Source organism: Hemicordylus capensis, chromosome 1, assembly GCF_027244095.1.
Source record: "Hemicordylus capensis ecotype Gifberg chromosome 1, rHemCap1.1.pri, whole genome shotgun sequence".
NCBI lineage: Eukaryota > Metazoa > Chordata > Lepidosauria > Squamata > Cordylidae > Hemicordylus > Hemicordylus capensis.
The window spans coordinates 194,117,767-194,138,890 of record NC_069657.1 but is presented as its reverse complement, the minus strand read 5'-3'; the positions used below and the strand labels follow the sequence as shown (position 1 = coordinate 194,138,890).

General features: G+C 46.0%; 1 pseudogene; it reads left to right on the top strand.

Annotated features, from left to right (window-relative positions):
* The first annotated feature begins 6,100 nt into the window (after positions 1–6,100).
* Positions 6,101–19,793, top strand: LOC128330842 (uncharacterized; annotated as a pseudogene).
* The last annotated feature ends 1,331 nt before the right edge of the window (positions 19,794–21,124 follow it).

Genomic DNA, 21,124 nt, shown 5'->3' with positions numbered 1-21,124 from the left:
ATATGCTGCTCCATTACAAGCCTTGTCCCCCCCCCCTCATTTCCCCTCCTTCTCCTTCCCCCCCATCCTTTTCCTCTACTAATTCCCCAAACCATGCCAGCCCTCAGCCTTCTCCCCCTCTCTTTTCTGCCTGTATCTGAATTGTATTAGGCTCTAGGAAGATTTAATACACACACATATGGAAGTTAGGAACACTGGTTGTGGCTAGGATATAGTGTTTACTAATACTGTTAGTAATATTGATAGAGTGTTCTGCTTTCTGCTAGATTATGTTGTTACTCTTTTATACTCAATAAAGCCCATTGAATCTTTGAGGATTGGTTTGATCTCCTTTCTTCCATGCGCCCAGATCCTACATGGTCACCATATAAAAGAACTTGGTCACTTGGTGACACTATGAGCCAGACCTAATTTTGTATACTAGCTAATGAGCATATTTAGTATATACATCAGGCCTGGATGGTAACACTTTTCTGATGCAGTAAGCACTCTGGAAGCAAAAGCAACAATAACTTCCAGTCCCCTTTTTGCCCAAACCATATTCAGAAGCATCAGTGTGCCTGTTGGTGTCAAAAGAAGTGAGAGCATGGCTTTCAGCAATGGCCAATTCGATAGTCTGAAAACCAGCCTTGCAGGATGCATCCTGGTTAAATTTGCATTCTTTTTAAAATAATGACAGGAACATAGGAAGCTGCCATATATTGAGTCGGACCATTGGTCTATCTAGCTCAGTATTGTCTTTACAGGTTTCTTCAAGGTTGCAGGCAGGAAGCCCTATCTTGGAGAAGCCTGGGAGGGAACTTGAAACCTTCTGCTCTTCACAGAGTGGCTCCATCCCCTGAGGGGAATATCTGACAGTGCTCACACTTCTTGTCTCCCTTTCGTATGCAATCAGGGTGAACCTGCTTAGCTAAGGGGGCAAGTCATGCTTGCTACCACAAGACCAGCTCTCCTCCCTAGACCAGCTCTCCTTAATGCAATGCAGCAACTTTTGAGGCAAATTATTTACCAAATTTAGAGTAATACTCTGAGTCCTACAAATTTTATGCCATCTCTTTGCAGATAAGAAACCTTCTTCCACCTACAAGGTTGCCAAATTTTGTGCAGCTACTGTTAAGATCCGTCAACAGCTAGCCTTTCTTTTTAGAAGTTGTTACATGAGGCTTCTATGTTGGTGTCTTCTGTATGGTTTACTTCATAATGAATGTAGTATCATTCTGAATGTAGTATCCTTTTGGCTGGGAAAGCATTTTCTACTAAAGTCATCTGTTTGTACATATAACTGATCAATGGTCGTAATAAAGCTGTTCATTCATTGAGAGTCCTAAAAATGATCAAAGTGCATCCTTGCTGTGTGGCTCTGGTGCTTCTCAAATAGCTTTTACCAAATCTGTTTGGGGATGTATGCCACTCAGATATTTTGTGTCCCAAGTATGTTACCAAGTGTGTGCAAAACTGACATTTCTCTACAGAGATAGTAAGTCAGTGTTGTCAGAGTTTTCTTAAGACTTCTGTCAGTTTAGCATCATGCTCCTCAATGGTTTTGCCATACACTAAACTGTCATCCTGAAAGTAAGTGATGCCATCCCTAGTCCCAAAAATTGCATGCATCATTCTTTGAAATACTGAAGCTGCATAGGCTAATCCAAAGGGCTGTCTTTTTTATTGAAAAAATTCAGAATGCATGGAGTTTACTAAAAACCACAATACTAGAAGCCCAGTTAGATTGTATATCCAAAAGGAGGAAAGGTACCACTAAGTCCAGGAAGATGCCAACATGGCTAACAGGTACTATCAAGGAAGCCATAAAAGGGAAGAAGACTTCATTCCAAAATTGGAAGGCCTGTCCAAACGAAGAGAACAGAAAGGAACACAATCTCTGGCAAAAGAAATGCAAGGTGACAATAAGGGAGGTGAAAAGAGAGTTTGAGGAACATTTAGCTAAAAGCATCAAGGGGAATAACAAAAACATCTTTAAATACACCAGATGCAGGAAACCTGCCAGGGAAGCGGTTGAACCATTAGACAATGAGGGAATTAAAGGGATTATTAAAGAGGATATGGAGGTTGCAGATAAGTTAAATGAGATCTTTTCGTCTGTCTTCACGGCAGAGGATACTGAGCATATACCTGCTCCTGAACCAGGCTTTTTGGAGATGGAGGCTAAAGAACTGAATCAGATAGAAGTGACAAGAGATGATGTTCTAAACTGTCTGGAAAAACTGAAAACTAGCAAATCGCCTGGGCCGGAATTCCTCCGCCAGTTCATCAGTCTTTTTATACTGATTAATCAACAAATTTTACATCTGTGCATTGTATACAAGCCAAAGCGTTACTTTTAACCCCAAAGGTTCTGATTTGCTTTCAAGTGCCATATTTCTCCCTCACACCTCTAGAAATCTGGCTTGTGGCCTTGGCCTGGTTCCCTTCTGCTCCCTGCTAAGACATACTCTCAAGCAATGTTAAATATCCTCAAGGCGAGCGGGAGGGGTAACAGCTCCCTGTATCATAGATAAGATGTGTACAGCTTGTGCTGTGCAAACCAATTGTGCTTTTTGGCTGTTGAAAGCAAGTTGCAAATAATATTCCAACACTCCCCCCTTCGAGCCACTTCAAACAATATGTTTTAAGGGCTCGCCTTCCCCCTGGTACTTGATGTCCAGCTTGCGTTTAATCCTGGGGGGAAAGCGTGACAATGCTGGGAGCTAAGGGATCAATCTGTGTGCGTCTCAGTTTGGGGAACATAGCCATCAGATTACAGCAATGTTGAAAACAACAGCATCCCCCTAGTGTGAGGGACACAATCATTATGATACTGACTACGAGGTTCCTGAGCCAAGTGAGGTTTGGCAACCAGGACCAAAGGCTGTCCCACCATCTCTTCTCATTATCAGATAACAGCTTGGTAATGTCCTTCAGCTCCTGCAATTTCTTTTTTATCTGCGACCTTGTTATCTGTGATGTTAAAACAACACCATCCCTGGAAATATTCACAACCATAGTTGTTCTTCAACAGCAAATAGTCAATGGCTACTCTGCTCTGTAACACTCCAGTTCTAACCTGATTCAATTCCTCCAGCAAAAGAGACAGAGTCGCAGAGGTTCTGTTGACCGTCTGCTGCAAAAGGCAGGCTAGCCCATTTACAAGCAATATACTCAGCAGGAGTCAGTAATCAGGGCATATATGTAATAGTATCCTCACATCCCTCAGCCGTTAGATCCTTAAGTCCTGTGGGGCTGGCTGAGGGTTTTATTCAGGTACTCCTTTGAGGGTAAGGCAGCCAGGGATGTCAAGCGCCCAAGGGCACATGGCCCCCTGAGGCTATTGGCAGGAATACAGGTATAGGCTAGGTTTCCACATAGACGGAAGAATCCAAGAGGCAAAAACACATCAGTAAGGGGAGAGCAGGCCGTCTGGGTTGAGGAACAATTGAGAGGGAGAAAGAAATCTGGACTAGTTAGGTTCTGGGGATTTCGGTATACTCTGCCTCCTGGGAAACCACTCACCCTATTTTTCCTTTTCAGCATCAGACAGGCAGCAGGCCTTTAGGCATTTCCCATGGTTCCTACTCGAGCTTTTCTCTGGTTAGTGAGGGGATGGGGTTTGTTGAGTCCAAAAGAGGACACTTCAATGTCTGTTCCCTGGCCAAGGTGAATCCCCCGCTCCTGTTGGAGCTCCTTTTGGGAGCTTGGCAGACGATACATACAGGTATCAAAGGTTTCTCCCACAGAAAGAATATGTGCTATGCAAAAGGTGGAGCTGTTTAAGGCAGTGGAGGCCAGTTAGAGAAAGAAATTGTGCATTAAAGAATAGTGGAACTCTTCGAGATTTCCACCCTCAGGATTATTCTCAGTGAGGTCAATGGCCCCTTCATTAAGATGTGCTTGCATCTTGGTTAATGACTCGAGTATGAGGGTTCCCTCTACCCTCTTCTCCCTCAATTTAGCCGTCACCAGCTTCCCCATCTCCGAGGTAGGGGAGATACAAACATAGGCCTTTGGGCTGTCCAAATCAACTATGAGTTCTTCCCTTGTACAGGCTCCCTGGCTAGGGCAGTGGAAGAACTGGACAGCCTTCCAAGTTGGCCTTGAGTAAGGGCATTTCGGACTTTTGGGCATTGGCACTTTACCAGTACCTTAGCATAGGGTCTATCTGGATTCATCTCCCTCACAAGAAAGGCAAGGCCCAGCCAGAGACCCAGAAATCCCATTCTGTTCTTCAAATAGGCATGCAGTAGTCCAGTCCTCTGAATCTCCTTGTCTTCTTGACTTGATGGGCAGCACAACGGGGCTGTGGTCCACAATGGTAGGTTTCAGGTGAGACTGAGGGATCCACGCAGTCTTTTTTGCCACTTCCACAGCTGTATGGGTGACCAGGAGTGTTTGGAAGGATTCTTCACACTGTGGGTGGAGTGGCGAGTCCTTACCAAAGTTCCAGATCCACACCCACTATCCTGGTTTGTAGGGATGCAGGTGACAGTCCAAAGGCACTGTTTGTTGCAGTGCTCTGACCTTCTGGAGCTGGTGAACCAGCTTTCTGAGAGAAAGATAGGCATGTAAGTCATCACACACACCCATAGGGACAGTGTCCTGGGATCAAGTCCCCTGGTAGTACATGGTGGGTGGCCAAACAACATTTCAGGAAGGAAAAGGGCCACAATGCTTCCTGGGTCTAGTTCTCAAGGTAAATAACACAACAGGTAAGACCTGAGGCCACTTCAACTGAGTCTCCTGGCATAGTTCTCCCAGTACTGTTTTTATCTCCCAGTTTGCCCTCTCCACTCCCCCCGAACCTTAACTCTGAAGGCGGAATACAGGTCCTGGAGTAGGGAGACTGGAAGTCCAAAGAGGACCTTCATCAGGGCCCACAGGACAACAGCTGCCATGGCATGTGCTGTAGGAAAGGCTTCAATCCAATGGGTCAGCTGGTCTCGGATCACAAGGACAAAGCGGTAACTCTGGGTAGGCTTCAAAGCAATAAAATCAAGTTGCAAATGTTCAAAGGGAAGGGATGCCCAGGTTTGCCCACCTTTGTGAACTTGTGGCTCTGAGGCGGCATTAAAAGCCTGACAAGTCAGACATAGTTTCGTCATTTGGGAGGCCTCAACATAAACTCCAGGAGCAAATGACTGGGCTTGCACAGCATCAACAATGGCTTGAGTTCCACAATGGCCTTTTGAGTGTAACTGCTGACAGAGCACTCCGAGGAGGGCTCTCAGAGTGATGAGGCAACCATCTGGGACAATCCAGAAATCCTTATCCCATGTGGCCTCATACAGTCTCTCCCAGGTAGGGGGTTCACTTGGATGTAGAAAAGTCAGATATGGTTGCTCAGGGCCCATGGTAAAAACAAGAACAAAGACTGAGATGCTGTGTGGCTGTTTAGCTGCCCATTTAGTTATAGTAGCTGTCTTACCCGTGGCATACTTACATGCTTCTGTCAGGGTGACCACTTCAACTGCCTGTGCTCCCAGCTAGGGGGGTAGAGACTCTGTCCACACGATCTCGTGCAGTGACACTCCTGCTGCCTCAGTGTACCTGACTGCGTCCTCCATTAAGGAGGACCCATCTGTGAACAACTCCAGCTCAGGGTTTTCCAGGAGCACATCCGTGAGATCTGGCCTTGGAGTCTCCACCATCTGGATCATGTGTAGACAGTCATGGTGTCCTAGCTCTCTGTCTTCTGGATCAGGCAGCAAGGTAGCAGGATTCAAGGTGTTACATCGTCGTTGATGAGTGAAGGCCTGGGTTTTAAATTTCAGCAGGATAGCAGAAACCTCATGAGGAACCCATATAAAGAGAGGGTAGCCTATGATTGGATCCTTGGACCGCCTGACAAGTAAGACAGTCGCTGCCATGGCCCTCAGGCAACCCACAGCTCCTCATGCCACTGGATCTAGCTGGCCAGAGTAGTAGGCGACTGGTCTCTGCCAACCCCAAAGGATTGTGTCATCACCCCCAAGGCCACTCCTCCCTTCTCATGTACAGAAAGGGAGAACAGCTTGTTGTAGGCGTCAATTAATTTTTTTGAATCGAGTCCAAAGCTTCCCAGGGAAGTGGGTACTGGGGTATACAAGGGGGAGGTTCTCCCTTAGTATAAATGAACACAGGAGTGGTGGATTTCAAAAGTCCCACATCAGTGGATGACCATTCCCACAACAAATCAGGAATCTCTTGCAAGGCTGCTGGAAGCTGGAATTCAGAGTTCTCTGTGGAGGCAAGCAGGGAGGTGAGCAAATACTGCAGGCCAAAAGGTAAGCCTTCTGGACTGCAGTGGATAGTAGCTCTCAGTTTACATAGGAGATCCATCCCAAAGAGGTTTACAGGTCAGTTAACAAAAAGGAATGCTGCAAAGATAGAGGACTCACAGTAGTAACCAACTCATTTGTCTCTTTGGCTTCAAATCCCTTTCCTTCCACCCCCACAATCCACTGACAACCCTTCACATACTTCCCCCCATTTCTACATATTGCAAGCTGCCTGCAAAGAAATCCCTCCCTGTATTCCCCCTCCCATCATTGGGGTTGGGCGGAGATATACTCATCCCGCCCATTGTGCACTGGAAACTGCTGCAGTGGAACTGGTGGAGGTGTAGGATTGAAGTTCTGGGACGGCTCTCCGTATTGTGGCTGTTGGTTGCCTTGGTAACTTTGTCTGCCTTGTGTGTGGAAGGAGAGATTGGGGACCCCCTCAGAACTTTTGGGGTTAAAAGTGACGCTTTGGCTTCTATACAATGCGCAGGTGCAAAATCTGTTGATTACTCAGTATGAAAAGACTGATGAACTGGCAGGGGGGCTAGCAATAAATAAAGCTCTGTTTGAAACCTTGATACTGGTGTCCGATGAAATTACCTAACCAAGAAAACGAGCAACAGGGAGAATCTCTCCCTTCTAACATCTGATTTTATTCGATTCATTGAACCTGTTTTGTTGTAACTATACATTTGCTTTGTTATATCCTATGGTAGGTTCTATGCATGTTTACTCATATATTCCTAATGCATGTTTACTCATAAATGAGCCACAGTGAATTCTATGAGAATTACTCCCAAGTAAGTACATACAAGATTGTAGCTTTACTTGATTATAAAACAAAAACGCAAGAGAAACAAAAGGAAATAATTACATATTTAAGGCAATTTTGACAGTGATTCAAAAACATAATCCAATACTGAAAAAATATGTATGGTGTTCTGGTTATTTTTGGCATTTTTAAAGCATTATTTCCTTGATTTTCAGATGTTTTCACAATTGCGACTCCCCTAACCCCAATGGTTTCAATGCCTCACCAACCGAGAATTTGCCAGCCATGGGGTTTTGCTGGAATGTAACCCTAGCGGTTGGAAAGGGATGACTGTAACCAAATCCAGCTCCGAACTTTAAAAAAAGAAAAAGAAACACCTTGACAAAAATTTTAAGTACTGTAGATAATATGCACAGATGTGTGCTGTTCCATTGATCATTCCGATATGCAATTCTAGACAAACTTGTTGAATAGTTAGCTGACATACCTTACTAAAAAGTATCATTTAACTGAGACTATCTTCCCAAATTCTATTATACCAATAAGGTAAAGTTGAGATTATGCCTGCTTTTTCTTCTAATGATCATGGCTACTTCAGCAGTATATGAATTCTAGGTCACACATTTCAATATTCCCTTTCAAAAAGCTTAGCAGGTCATTTACTGGGTCCAATGGATTTCTTATTCTGTTTGGCTAGTATATTCTAAGTTTGCTGTTGGCTAAGGGATGGGATATAAATATTTCAAATGACTAAATATTTGAATTATCAAACTTAACTAGGCCAGCGTAATGTTTTACGGAGCCCTCAACAAACTGCCTTGCATGGCTCCCCATCTACCTGGGTAGACCCTGATATTCATTCTGTTGCCACCACATGAAGGCTCTGGGCACAAAGGTAGTGCCCAAAGGTGGTGTTTGCAATCAGCAGCGGATAGTGGGCCCTTGGCAGCTGCCCCACATTGCTGACCCCTGACACCAGACCTGCACTTCAATACCAAAAATGTGCTTATGATCTCCCTGTACAAATGCATATTTGCATTTGTAAATGTATGGCTCCTTCTCTTGTATGCATCTTCTCACACAAAGATATAGCCATCTCTTCAAACATCTTCCGCTACAGATAGCAACAAAATATTCCCCCAGCATGCCCCTAGAGAACTTCACATGAGAACAGCCCTGCTGGATCAGGCCCAAGGCCCATCTAGTACAGCATCCTGTTTCGCACAGTGGCCCACCAGATGCCGCTGGAAGCCACAGACAGGAGTTGAGGGCGTGCCCTCTCTCCTGCCATTACTCCCCTGCAACTGGTACTCAGAGACATCCTGCCTTTGAGGCTGGAGGTGGCCCACAGCCCTCCGACTAGTAGCCATTGATAGACCTCTCCTCCATGAAGTCGTCCAAACCCCTCTTAAAGCTATCCAGGTTGATGGCTGTCACCACATCCTGTGGCAGAGAGTTCCACAAGTAGATCATGCGTTGTGTGAAAAAGTACTTCTGTTTCTTGGTCCTAGCCCTCCTGGCAATCAATTTCATGGAGTGACCCCTGGTTCTAGTGTTGTGTGAGAGGGAAAAGAATTTCTCTCTCTCCACTTTCTCCACATCATGCATGATTTTATAGACCTCTATCATGTCTCCCCGCAGTCATCTTTTTTCTAAACTAAAAAGCCCCAGGTATTGTAGTCTTGCCTCATAAGAAAGGTGCTCTAGGCCCCTGATCATCTTGGTTGCCCTCTTCTGTACCTTCTCCAGTTCAGCAATGTCCTTTTTAAGATGTAGTGACCAGAATTGTACTCAGTACACCAAGTGTGGTCACACCATAGTTCTGTATGAGGGCATTATAATATTAGCAGTTTTATTTTCAATCCCCTTCCTAATGGTCCCTAGCATGGAATTGGCCTTTTTCACAGCTGCCGCACATTGAGTCGACACTTTCAACGAGCTGTCCACCACGACCCCAAGATCCCTCTCCTGGTCCGTCACCGACAGATCGGATCCCATCAGCATATACTTGAAGTTGGGGTTTTATGTCCCAATGTACATCACTTTACTAGGGATGTGCCCGGACCAGTTCAGAGGCCATTCTAAAGGCCTCCAGACCGGTCCGGACATGAGTGGTTCGGGTTCGGATAGATTGGGTGGGGGGTTGCTTTAAGGGTGGGGGAGCATTTACTTACCCCTCCCGTGCTTTCCAACCGCGGCGGCCATATTTCTTTTAGCTATGGGGCGGCAGGATATCTCCCTGCCACCCCTTCCCTGAACGGAGCTGTTGCTGCTTCAAAAGGCTTTAAGAAGCATTTTCCCCGCCGCCCCTTCCCCAAACGGAGCTGCTGCTGCAGCAAAAGACTTTAAGAAGCCTTTTCCCTGCCGCCCCTTCCCCGAATGGAGCTGCAAAGCCAACTATGTTGGGGAGCTGCAAAGCCAGCTACGTTTAGCTGCCGCCCCTTCCCCGAATGGAGCTGCTGCAGTAAAAGGCTTTAAGAAGCCTTTTCCCTGCCGCCCGCTCCCCGAACATAGCTGGCTTTGCAGCTACGTTCGGGGAAGGGGTGGCAGGGAAAAGGCTTCTTAAAGTCTTTTGCTGAAGCAGCAGCAGCTCCGTTTGGGGAAGGGACGGCAGCCAAAGGCTTCTTAAAGCCTTTTGAAGCAGCAACAGCTCCGTTTAGGGAAGGGGCGGCAGGGAGATATCCTGCCGCCCCATAGCTAAAAGAAATACAGCCGCCGCGGTTGGAAAGTGCGGGAGGGGTAAGTAAATGCTCCCCCACCCTTAAAGCAACCCCCCACCCCAGTGATGGACCACAGCTCCGCGGTTCCGTGCACACCCCTACACTTTACACTTGCCAACACTGAACCTCATTTGCCATTTTGTTGTCCACTCCCCCAGTTTGGAGAGATCCTTTTGGAGCTGCTCACAATCCATTTTGGATTTCACTATCCGGAAGAGTTTGGTATCATCTGCAAATCTGGCCACATCGCTGCTTACCCCTGCTTCTAGATCATTTATGAATAAATTTAAAAGCACCGGTCCCAGTACAGATCCCTGGGGGACCCCACTTCTTACCTCCCTCCATTGTGAAAACTCTCCATTTATCCCTACCCTCTGTTTCCTGTCTTTCAACCAGTTAACAATCCACACATGTACTTGTCCCCTTATCCCATGACTGCTAGGTTTCCTCAGGAGTCTTTGATGAGGAACTTTGTCGAAAGCTTTTTGGAAGTCCAGGTATACTATGTCAGCTGGAACATCTTGATCCACATACTTGTTGACACTCTCAGAGAAGTCCAAAAGGTTTGTGAGGCAAGATTTACCTTTGCGGAAGCCATGCTGGCTCACTCCCAGCAGGGCCTGTTCTTCTAGGTGCTTTAAAATTTTATCCTTCAGGATGCTTTCCATCAATTTGCCTGGAACGGACGTTAGGCTAATCGGCCTGTAATTTCCTGGATCGCCCCTGGATCCCTTTTTGAAAATCGGTGTTACATTTGCTACTCTCCAGTCCTCTGGTACAGAGCCCGATTTCAGGGATAAGTTAAATATTTTAGCAAGGATGTCGGCAATTTCACATTTGAGTTCTTTGAGGACTCTTGGATGGATGCCATCTGGCCCCGATGATTTGTTAGCTTTCAGTTTTTCCAGACAGTTTAGAACATCATCCCTTGTCACTTCCATCTGACTCAGCTCTCTAGCCTCCATCCCTAAAAAGGCTGGTTCAGGAACAGGTATATGCTCAGTATCCTCTGCCGTGAAGACAGATGCAATGAACTCATTCAGCTTCTCTGCAACCTCCATCTCCTCCTTAATAATCCCATTCACTCCCTCATTGTCTAATGGTCCAACCACCATTGGTCCCTGGCAGGTTTCCTGCTTCTGATATACTTAAAGAAGTTTTTGTTATTCCCCTTGATACTTTTGGCTAAATGTTCCTCAAACTCTCTTTTTGCCTCCCTTATTGTCACCTTGCATTTCTTTTGCCAGGTTTTGTGTTCCTTTCTGTTCTATTCATTTGGAAAGGCCTTCCAATTTTGGAAGGAAGTCTTCTTCCCTTTTATGGCTTCCTTGACGGTTCCTGTTAGCCATGCTGGCATCCTCTTGGACTCAATGGTACCTTTCCTCCTTTTGGGTATACAGTCTAACTGGGCTTCTAGTATTGTGGTTTTGAGTAAACCCCATGCACTCTGGAGCAAAATGACTCTCCTGATTTTCCCTTTCAGCTTTCTTTTCACTATACTCCTCATTATGGAGAAGTTTCCTCTTCTGAAATTCAAAATGTCCGTGTTAGACGTCCTTGGAGATTCTCTCCCCGCATGTATGCTGAATTTGATGGCACTGTGGTCACTGTTCCCTAAAGGGTCGATGACACTGACATCACGCACCAGGTCCTGGGTGTCACTCAAAATTAGGTCCAAGGTTGCCTTCTCTCTGGTTGGTTCCATGACCAACACAGTCATTTAGCGTATCTAGAAATTTGACCTCTTTGTCCTGACCTGAATGTGAATTTACCCAGTCTATGTGTGGGTTATTGAAGTCACCCATAATTACAGCCCTGCCTCTCCTTGACGCCTCCCTGATTTCCTCCTGCAACTCCCAGTCACTGTTGGCATTTTGATCCGGAGGGCGATAGCATGTCCCCAGTAGCACGTTCCCTTTCTGGCCTTGTATAGTCACCCACAGGATTTCTGTGGAGGACTCCAGTCCACCTAAGTTTTCTAGCTTGTTAGATTCTATCCCTTCTTTAACATACAGTGCTACCCCTCCTCCAAGGCACCCCTCCCTGTCCTTTCTATAGAGTTTATACCCAGGGATAACAGTGTCCCACTGGTTCTCACTGTTCCACCATGTTTCTGTTATGCCCACTATATCTATTTCTGCATTAGCAACCAAGCACTCCAGCTCACCCATCTTGGCTTGCAGGCTTCTGGCATTGGCATATAAGCACCTATACACTGAATCTCTCCCCTGATGTATGCTATTCTTTTGACTCTTTGACCTGCTGCCACAGGCTCCCGTCTGCTCTTTATGCATTCTGCTCTGTCCCCTTCTGTTTTATCTGAATTCTTTGCAGCCTCACACTTTAAAGGATGGCTTTTGCCAAACGGGATACTGCCCAGCTCCCATCGGCTGTTCCCCAGGTGTCATTTCACTTGCACTTCATTTGTATGTATGAATAAGCCGTGTCCACTCCTTTGCTCCCTTCTATCATATTCTACATTGATCCTAAACTATTTATTCTGTTAGGGTTACCACTTTTTATTTTCCTGATAAAAGTTCCTGATCCTTTAACTGCTGGCTGACAGCCAGACATTCAGTAGGCTCAGCTTTTCTTATTACTATCTCCTGGCCAGGAGATTCTTCACCAGTTAAGTGTCTACCTATCTCACAGCAACTATAAAAGTCACAATGCTTCTTTGGGGGCAGGGAGTGGCAGTCCTACCTAGAGTATAGTGTTTATTTGGCTCCTTATCTTGCCTCAGCTAAAGTCATAGCTTTCTTATAGGTACAAACATGGTCACTGTTCCCCATCTTGCAAAGATGGAGGATAATCCGCCATAGCTGCAGGAATTATTCAAAAAGTTTATGGTAAAATTCACAGGGTGACCTTGGGCCAATCACTTTCTCTCAGCCTAAATTACCTTAGAGGGTTATTGTCGTAAGGATAAAATTGGCTAGGGGAGATGGACATTGCCCTGCGTAACTTGACAGAAGGGCGGGATAAAAGTGCAATCCATGAACCGGTCAATCGTTTACATTTTAAAGCTATGAAATAATTACACCAAAATAGAGACATAATTTGCCCAGGGGGCCCGGTTATGTGGAGTATTTGTTATAATGGTTAATGTAGCTTTGAGGAGGGCACTAAGTACTGGTAGTATAGGAATCTAGACTTTTCCCAAATTCATCACTGTGTTCTCCCCATTTTTTTTTGGCTAAGTGCTCTCTTCTCCCCTCCCTCTTCACAATTCAAATTGTGAACAGTAAGGACAGCTCCACAACATGTTTGTTGTATGTACATTGGTGCTTCAGCAGGGTTTCCCTCAATGAATAATTACCATGTGAATGACATGTAGGTGTGTATCTGCACCATTAAACATCTGTATTTGTGCGCTTACTATCTCTAGCCCAGATGTGCATTACAGAGTTTAAAAGGGCATGCCTATACATGTATCTCATCCATGCTTAAAATCTCAAGTTTGGAGTTGCTTTGATTGAAACCAGGGCACTTTCCTGGCATAAACAATAGGGATATCAAGACTGTACTTTAAGCAAGTCTAGCATCCTGCCACAGGAGGTCACTGTGGTAAGCTAATACTCTAATCATTTCTAGAGGCATGCATTCTGCTGTTGTGGGTCTTTGAATCATACTCTTGCTGAGTTCAGGGGAGTCAATGTTTGCCGTTACTACATCAAAAGTAGGAGTAGGGCTCCTTGAAATCCAGTAACTTCAGTTCAGAGATGAACAGCACTGAATATTCTCATGTGTGAATTGCTTCCATTATAATTATATTATATATTCTGTTGTGAGTTGTGAGTTGTTATATAGTCTGTTATTCCATTATATTCACATATTATGTTGAATGCACATACAGGGGCTATTCTGACGATCAGCAAAAATCGGGCTAGCCTCCGCTAGCCTGATTTTTGCCGATCGTCAGAACCACCGGGCTCGGCTGCAAGCCCAGTGGTTCTTGAGCGGGTAACCCGCTCCAGAACTCCTGTCCCAAAACCAGGTTTGCGGAGTGAGTGCTCCGCAAACCTGGTTTTTAGAATTGTGAGTAGCCATGGCTACTCACGAGTAGACCCCCAGAGGGGAGGCAAAAAGCTGCCTCCCGGCTCCAGGGGTCTCCCCAGTATGCCCTGCGCGCTCGTACAGGGCATACTGGGGCTTCCGGGGGCCATGCGGCCCCCAAGCTCCCCAGCCCCTGCCAGCTCCGTCTTGGAGCCGGCAATCATGTGGGCGGCCGATGCAGCTGCCCAGGGCTCCCTCCCTGCTCATGCTCCCTGCTCCTTCCCACTCACCTCCCCAAACCGGGTCTCACGGATAGTGAGACCTGGTCCACAGTCTGTGTACGGTGTATGCAAATTAGCTCTATATGCATTAAGAGTTACTCATACATTATGCTCAATACATGTACAGTGGTACTCTTCCTATCTGTATCCTGCATTTGAAGGGACTATACCTAGATTTACATTTAAAATGATTGCACATACTGTTGTTCACACAATAACATGTACATGTGTACAGATATGTATGTACACAGTCAAAAAACAGATAACATCTTTGGATGGAAGACTGCTAGCAAACCCTGTGGATGCTGCCTTGAGTTCCATCCTGGAAGAAAAGTGGCTTAAAAGATAAAATCAAGTCAAAGATAACATTAATCTGAACTACAATAGGGAGCGAGTTACAAACTGAAATGCAGTTCTGAAAAAAACAAGGTACATCTACCAAATGCAGATGAACATTTCAGAATTGCAAAGTGAGATACCTAGATTCAAATATGCTGTTTCAGGGCATTCTTCACAGTTCAGGTTTGTCTCAAAGATTATACTAGATGGCGGGGGGGGGGGAGTATAGTAGTCTATGCTCCCCCATTTTTCTCTCAAAGTCTTTTCAGGTTTTGCTGAGAAAATTTGATTTTTGTGAAGAATAGTTCATGCAGTTTTCTAGGTGAGAGATGAAAGTTTTTCTGCCACACCCTGCAGAGAGAGAGAGAGAGAGAGAGCGCAAGAGAGAGAGGGCACAGTTGAAGGGTCTCGTTTTGTTTTTGTGCCCAGTTGTGAAGATATCTAAAGACTCTAAACCCCTGCTAACTGGGCAAAGAGACATCTTTCAAAGTAGCTTCAATTAAAAATATTAAGCCAAGGGAGAACAACTGTCCTTATTCAGCCCTCCAGTAGCTGTTGCTGCTGCCTCCCTTGCATTTCTTTTTAGACTGTGAGCTGTTTGGGAACAAGGAACTATCTATCTATCTATATTATTAATTCTCCAAGACGGGCCATGCGTGGGGACGTGGTAGAAAGGAGGGGATTGGCTGACAGAGTTTGCAAGCAGACGCACCTGATTGGGCAGTGGGGATTCCATATGCAGATAGGGAGGAGGAGCCTGTGGCACTGTGATGTTTGGGCAGTGGGGATTCCCTATGCAGCTAAGGAGGAGGAGCCTGTGATGGTTAAGGTCAGTTAGAATGCAACTGTTACTGGTTGGAAGATGTTCTTGATTGTAGAGGAGAGGAATCTCTCTCTATAAAAAGACAGCAGGCAGGGGTCTGCAAAAAGACGGGTTGTGAGGGAGGAAAGAGCCCCTTCAGGAGAAGAAGGATGCCTTTGTGTGAATTAAATGAGGAAACAAGATGAACAAAATCTGTTTACTCAGGGAGGGAGGGAGGGAGAGAAAAACATGAAGGGAGGAGGAAGAAAGAGTGGGGAAGAGCGAGTGGAGGAGAGAGAAAGAGAAAAATAAGGGAGGGGAAAGAGAGACAGAAGGAAGGGCAAGGGACGGGCCTGAGCCTGTCAGCAGCCTGAGGGGAGTGAGTGGCCATGGCAGCACTGGCAGCAAGGAAGGGCCCAGTAAACCACTGCTGCTGTTTGGGGCTACCAAGGTCATTGTCAGAGGGAGGCAGGCAAGGGACGGGCCGCGAGCCTGTCAGCGGCCTGAGGGAAACGAGCGGCCATGGTGGTGGCAGCAGTGAGGAACGGCCTGGTGAACCACTGCTGCTGCTCCTGGAGAAAGGAGCAGGAGCAGGGTTCAGGTGAGGGTGGGGACGAGGTCTCTGGGGATAGGGGGCTGCAGCTTGGCCAATAGGCAGCAGCAATGCTGAAGCCACGACCAAGAAGGGTGAGGGGGGTGGAAGCAACAGGACGAAGGAAGAGCAGGAGTTCAGCTCAGGTGAGGATGGGGAGATCTCTGAGGTGAGGGAAGTAATCAAGTGTTCCACGCAGATACCGTGCAGATGCTCTAGAGTGTGCAAGAGTTCCAGCATTGATGTGGAGAGAAATAATGGCAGCGGCCAGGATGCATAGGTGGAGGGCCGGCAGGCGAAGCCCCTCCGGCCAGAAGAGGTGAATGAACGGCGGGCGAAGCCCAGCCAGCCAGGAAGAAGAGCCGGTGGCAGGGAGAAATAATGGGGGCAGCAAGGAGGTGGGCAGATGGCGGGCAAAGCCCTACCAGCCAGGAGAAGGAGGTGGGATATGGCGGCGGGATGGCTTAGCCGTGGCCCACCCAATGGGGAGAGCTGCAGGGGGCGCTGCGGGGGGCGAGCGAGCGGGGGCGCTGCGGGGGGCAGAGCGAGCGGGGGCACTGCGGGGGGGCAGAGCGAGCGGGGGCGCTGCGGGGGGGCAGAGCGAGCGGGGGCGCTGCGGGGGGGCAGAGCGAGCGGCAGAGCGAGCAGGGGCACTGCGGGGGGCAGAGCGAGCGGGGGCGCTGCGGGCGGATGCCACAGGCTCTGTGCACAACTGCACAGATGCTCTGTGCAGGGTCAGCTAGTTTTCTTATTATTTTCCTATGTAAACTGCTTTGAAAACTTTTTTTAAAAAAGCACCATATAAACAATAATTTAAAAGCTGGCATTGAGACAAATGGAGGGGCAGGCACTGATGCTGCTACAGGTTTCCTGGTTCTATCCCAGCAGTTAAAAACCAGGGAGACTTTTCAGATACAGCAGAATGATGCTTTGTGAGTAACACAGACTATACAGCTTCCTTAGATGAACAGATCTCATGATTACACCAATATAAAGACATTTAACTATAAACATAAACAGGCATTTAACGGATCACATTCCAATCTGACACCCCCACAGTTTGTTCATGTTTAAGACCAACAGCCTGTCAGCCACTATGTTTCTGTGGGATGCAGCAGCAATTCTATAGCTGCTTATGTTCTGTAGTGGTGCTTTAAGTGCCTTTGGAACCATCCATTTGCTAACAGTGAACTATGGTGACAGAGCAGAAGCACTATGGTGATTGGGCAGTGGGGATTCCATATGTAGATAGGGAGGAGGAGCCTGTGATGGTTATGGTCAGTTGGAATGCAACTGTTACAAGTTGGAAGATGTGCTTGATTGTAGAGGAGAGAAGAATCTATCTATCTATCGATCTATCTGGATAGTGGGCAGGGGACTGAGGGAGGAAAGAGTCCCTTCAGGAGAAGGAGGCTGCCACTGTGCGAATTAGATGAGGAAACAAGATGAACAAGATCTGTTAACTCAGGAAAGGAGAGAGAGAGCCGGGTGGGGGGGAGAGCAAGTGGAGGAGAGAAAAAGAGAGAGAGAGAGAGAGAAGGGAGGGGAAGAGAGAAAGAAGGAAGGGCGAGGGATGGGCCCGGGCCTATCAGTGGCCTGAAGGGAACGAGCAGCCATGGCAGTGGCAGTGAGGAAGGGCCTTGTCAACCACCTCCGCTGCTGTTTGGGGCTACCAAGGCCATTGGCAGAGAGAGGGAGGCCAGCGAGGGAGTACAGGCCTGTCAGCATCCTGACGGGAATGAGCAGGAGGAGAAGCGCAACTCATGTAAGGGTGGAGAGATCTCTGAGGTGAGGAGGCTGTGGTGGTGGGGTGTGTGTGAAGGGAGCAATCGAGTACTAGCTCTGCGCAGGTTAAGCTAGTCCTCATGATTCCTTTTGAAAGGAGAAAGTGGGCTCCCTCGGTGGGTGGGGCTAGAATGCGGAGTGCTTCTACAGGCAGGCTTGGCCAGGCAGCTTGGCATTATTCAGAGCTCCAAAACATCACTGAGTGGCCAAAATCATAGTAGACCCAAATTGAGGCAGTTGTTAGACTACTTAATCATTATTGACTTTGAGTCTACATGCTGGAACGATGGCAGAAAACATACTCAAGAAATAATTGAATTTCCAGCAGTTCTGCTAAACACCTCAGATGGAGAGAGAATCTGAATCCCATGTGTATGTCCAGCCTCAGGAGCATCCATTTCTCTCTGAATTCTGCACCCTGACCCAGCTAATTGGCATAAAACAGAATCAAGTTGATGGAGTTCCTTTGCATATATGCCTATCTTGGTTTTCTGAATGGATTCAAAAACTACAAAAGGATAAGAACATTGTTTTCAGTTCAGTTCTCTCAAGCTGCACTGCTTCTGAAAGAAAACTATGTTCCTTTGTGACCAGACTAGGACCGGGGGACTTGTCTACAGTATGAATGTAAAAGCAAACAGCTGTAGAAACCAGATATTTTTAATTCCTGGATAGATCTCAGGGCAACTTACAAGCTCTTTTACTTTGGAAAGCCAAAAGGGTTAAATGGTGTTTTGCAAGACTTGTGAGTCATATTTGCAGGATGGGAGTATTCTGGGCTCCCGGAATACTGCTCACCTTGCCTGCAGGATAAGACACTTCCAGCACAGAATTCTGTTGCCAGATTTTTTAGTGTGAAGCCTTCTGATGGCAGCCCATTGGGAAGCAATGATGGTACAAAAACATCATATTTGGATGTCGCCAGGCATGGTGAAGCTGCCCCTGTAATTAAAAATAAATGAAAAACAGGAGTTCACATGGAAATACTCATTTATGTATTTATGTGGAAATACTCATGTTGCATTAAGAAACCCAAAAAAGGCTGATGCATCTGGCAGAGTCAAAAGTTGCTTGACCACATGCACCAGATGCCTCAGTTCCCCTCTTGGCTATCCTCAGCCTTCCTTCTTTGGGCCTCTAGAATGGACTCAGCAATGGATCTCTGATTTCTAAGTCCTCTCTGCATAACACAGCTGGTTCTGGTCTCTACTACTCTTCCTTCCATCAGTACTTCTGAGACATACATAAGTACAGTGGTCCCTCGACTTACGAAGTTAATCCGTTCCGAATGCACGTTCGGAGGTCGAAAATTTCGTAAGTCGAAAAGCGCACCCACGGAGGTTTAAAAAAATTCGTAAGTCGAGTAAGCCGCATCTAAAAATTCGTAAGTCGAGGAAACCGCATCTAAACCGCCAACGGTTTCCGTTCGTAGCTCAAAAAATTCGTAAGCGTGCGGCCATTTTTGTCGTTCGTAAGTCGAAAACATCGGATGTCGAGTAGTTCGTAAGTCGAGGGTCCACTGTATAAGCACCTTTCTTGTTGTTTATCAGTGCTGGCTGATTGGGAGGATGTAGCATTAATACCAGAATCACAAGATGATCAAAGTTCAGGATTTCTGCATTCTAAGGATGATCCAGTCAAAAAAAGTTGATTGACATTTGGAGAGACAGATGACATGAATGAATCTAATGTGATGGATTTGGGATCTGAAAATGTAAAAAAAAATTGAACATGGATCTCTCCAAGTCTTTTTTGTGCAAAAAACCCAATACAACAACTACTACTAACAAAAAATGATAACCCCAAGTACATTTTCAAGCATTCCTGTGTTTAAGCTTCCCACTGCAAAGAAATATGTGCCTTCCACTGAAGTGTTAAATGGAAATAATGTCACCTCTTCATCTCAAGCTCCTAAGAGGAAGTTTTGCAGTCCAAAACCTCTTCCTTCTGGGGGGGGGGGAGTGATGATATGATGATAAAGGTACATGACCTAGCAACCCCCTACTTTTCAGAAGCTCAGAAACACACTGTGTACCTTCCGGTATCTTAAACATCTCCAGCTTAAAACAATCTACTGAAACACAAAAAGTGACCTGTCTATGCAAATGTGGTCAAAATATTAGAAGGATTAAGGTTAGGATGATGGCAAAGCATTCTACAGCTGTTCGGGCAAAAAGCAAGAAGGGAACAGAAGGGGTTGTGGTTATTTCATGCAGAGCTGGAGGCCAATTGATTTTATGGAACTCTTAATGTAAAGTGGCTGAAGAGAATCATTGCACATCAGTGACCTGAAAGGATTTGACAATGCTATATGTGCTAATCTGAATGACGCCTCTCTTATGTTTGCCATCTTCCTTTTTTATGTTTCATGCTTTTTAATGGCTGTACACACTATATTGATACCATTAGAGAACTGCAAATAGATGCAAGGCTCTGTAAAAATCAGGTATATAAACCCTCCTGACCTTGTGCTATTTTAAGAAACGATACATAAACTATCATAAACTTTTACAAATCTTGATTCTTCATTAATTAAATAAAAGCATGATTCCCTTTGGAATCCTTTTCCATTGCTTTATTTCTATGAGAGATGCAAACTCTCATAGAAATTAGGGAATGGGGCCATAGCTCAGTAGTAGCGAACCTGCCTTGCATGCAGAAGGTCCCAGGTTCAATCCCTGGCATGGGACAGACTCCTGCCGGAAACCCTGGCGAGCTGCTGCCAGTCAGTGCCGGAAGTTTTGAATTTGAGAGGGTCTGACTCAATATAAAGGCTGTTTCCTATGTTCCTTTATTTCTAGACACTTGTTTGGTGTTAGGGCTGAACTGTCAGCTGTGGTCATCAGGGAGCCAGGGACCTCCTGGATCCAAGAGCTGTGCCAGGCAGTCAGAGAGCCCCAAAAGTTGGTAACATTTTTCAGACATTCATTGTCCCCTGCCAGTAATGGAGAGGTGCAAAAAAGGGCAGCCCCTATAAACAGACACATCAGGAGGCATACCACCTGTAGACAGGCTTGGGGTCATATCTAGAACTATTGCCTACATTAGCTGAGGAACACTCTCCAAAGTTTCTTAGGGTCACCATCCAAAGGTTTGGCCGGGGAAGAGGTGCAGACAAGAACAGCTGTGCCCAAGCTGTGCTTGAGAGGGCCCAGCAGACACTGAAGTTGTCACAGTGAGTCCTGCCCAGTGTAGTAAAGTATATTCAACAACAGGGTGGGAAGGAACTTAAAAGTTAAGAGTTGAAGGAAGGGCTTATAACACCTGGGTATAACAGTTCTCTTGTTGTCCTGGGAAGAACCAGGACCGTAGCCAGCGGGGTAGCTGACTTATTCAAACCAATTGCTGAAAATATCTGTGATGGTTAAAAATTTATTTCATAATTTTATGGACTTCTTTCCAGGTTGGGTAGGGATTTTCCAAGTTAAAAACCACTGTAATCCAAAGAGTAATCCCAATACTTCATGGTAAATGAAAAAAATACTTTTATCTAGCAAATACAAAGATGTATAGATAACAAAAGCAGATAACAAAAACAACAGAAGACAATCTTCATTTGCAGAAATGGGTTTGAAAATCATAAAGA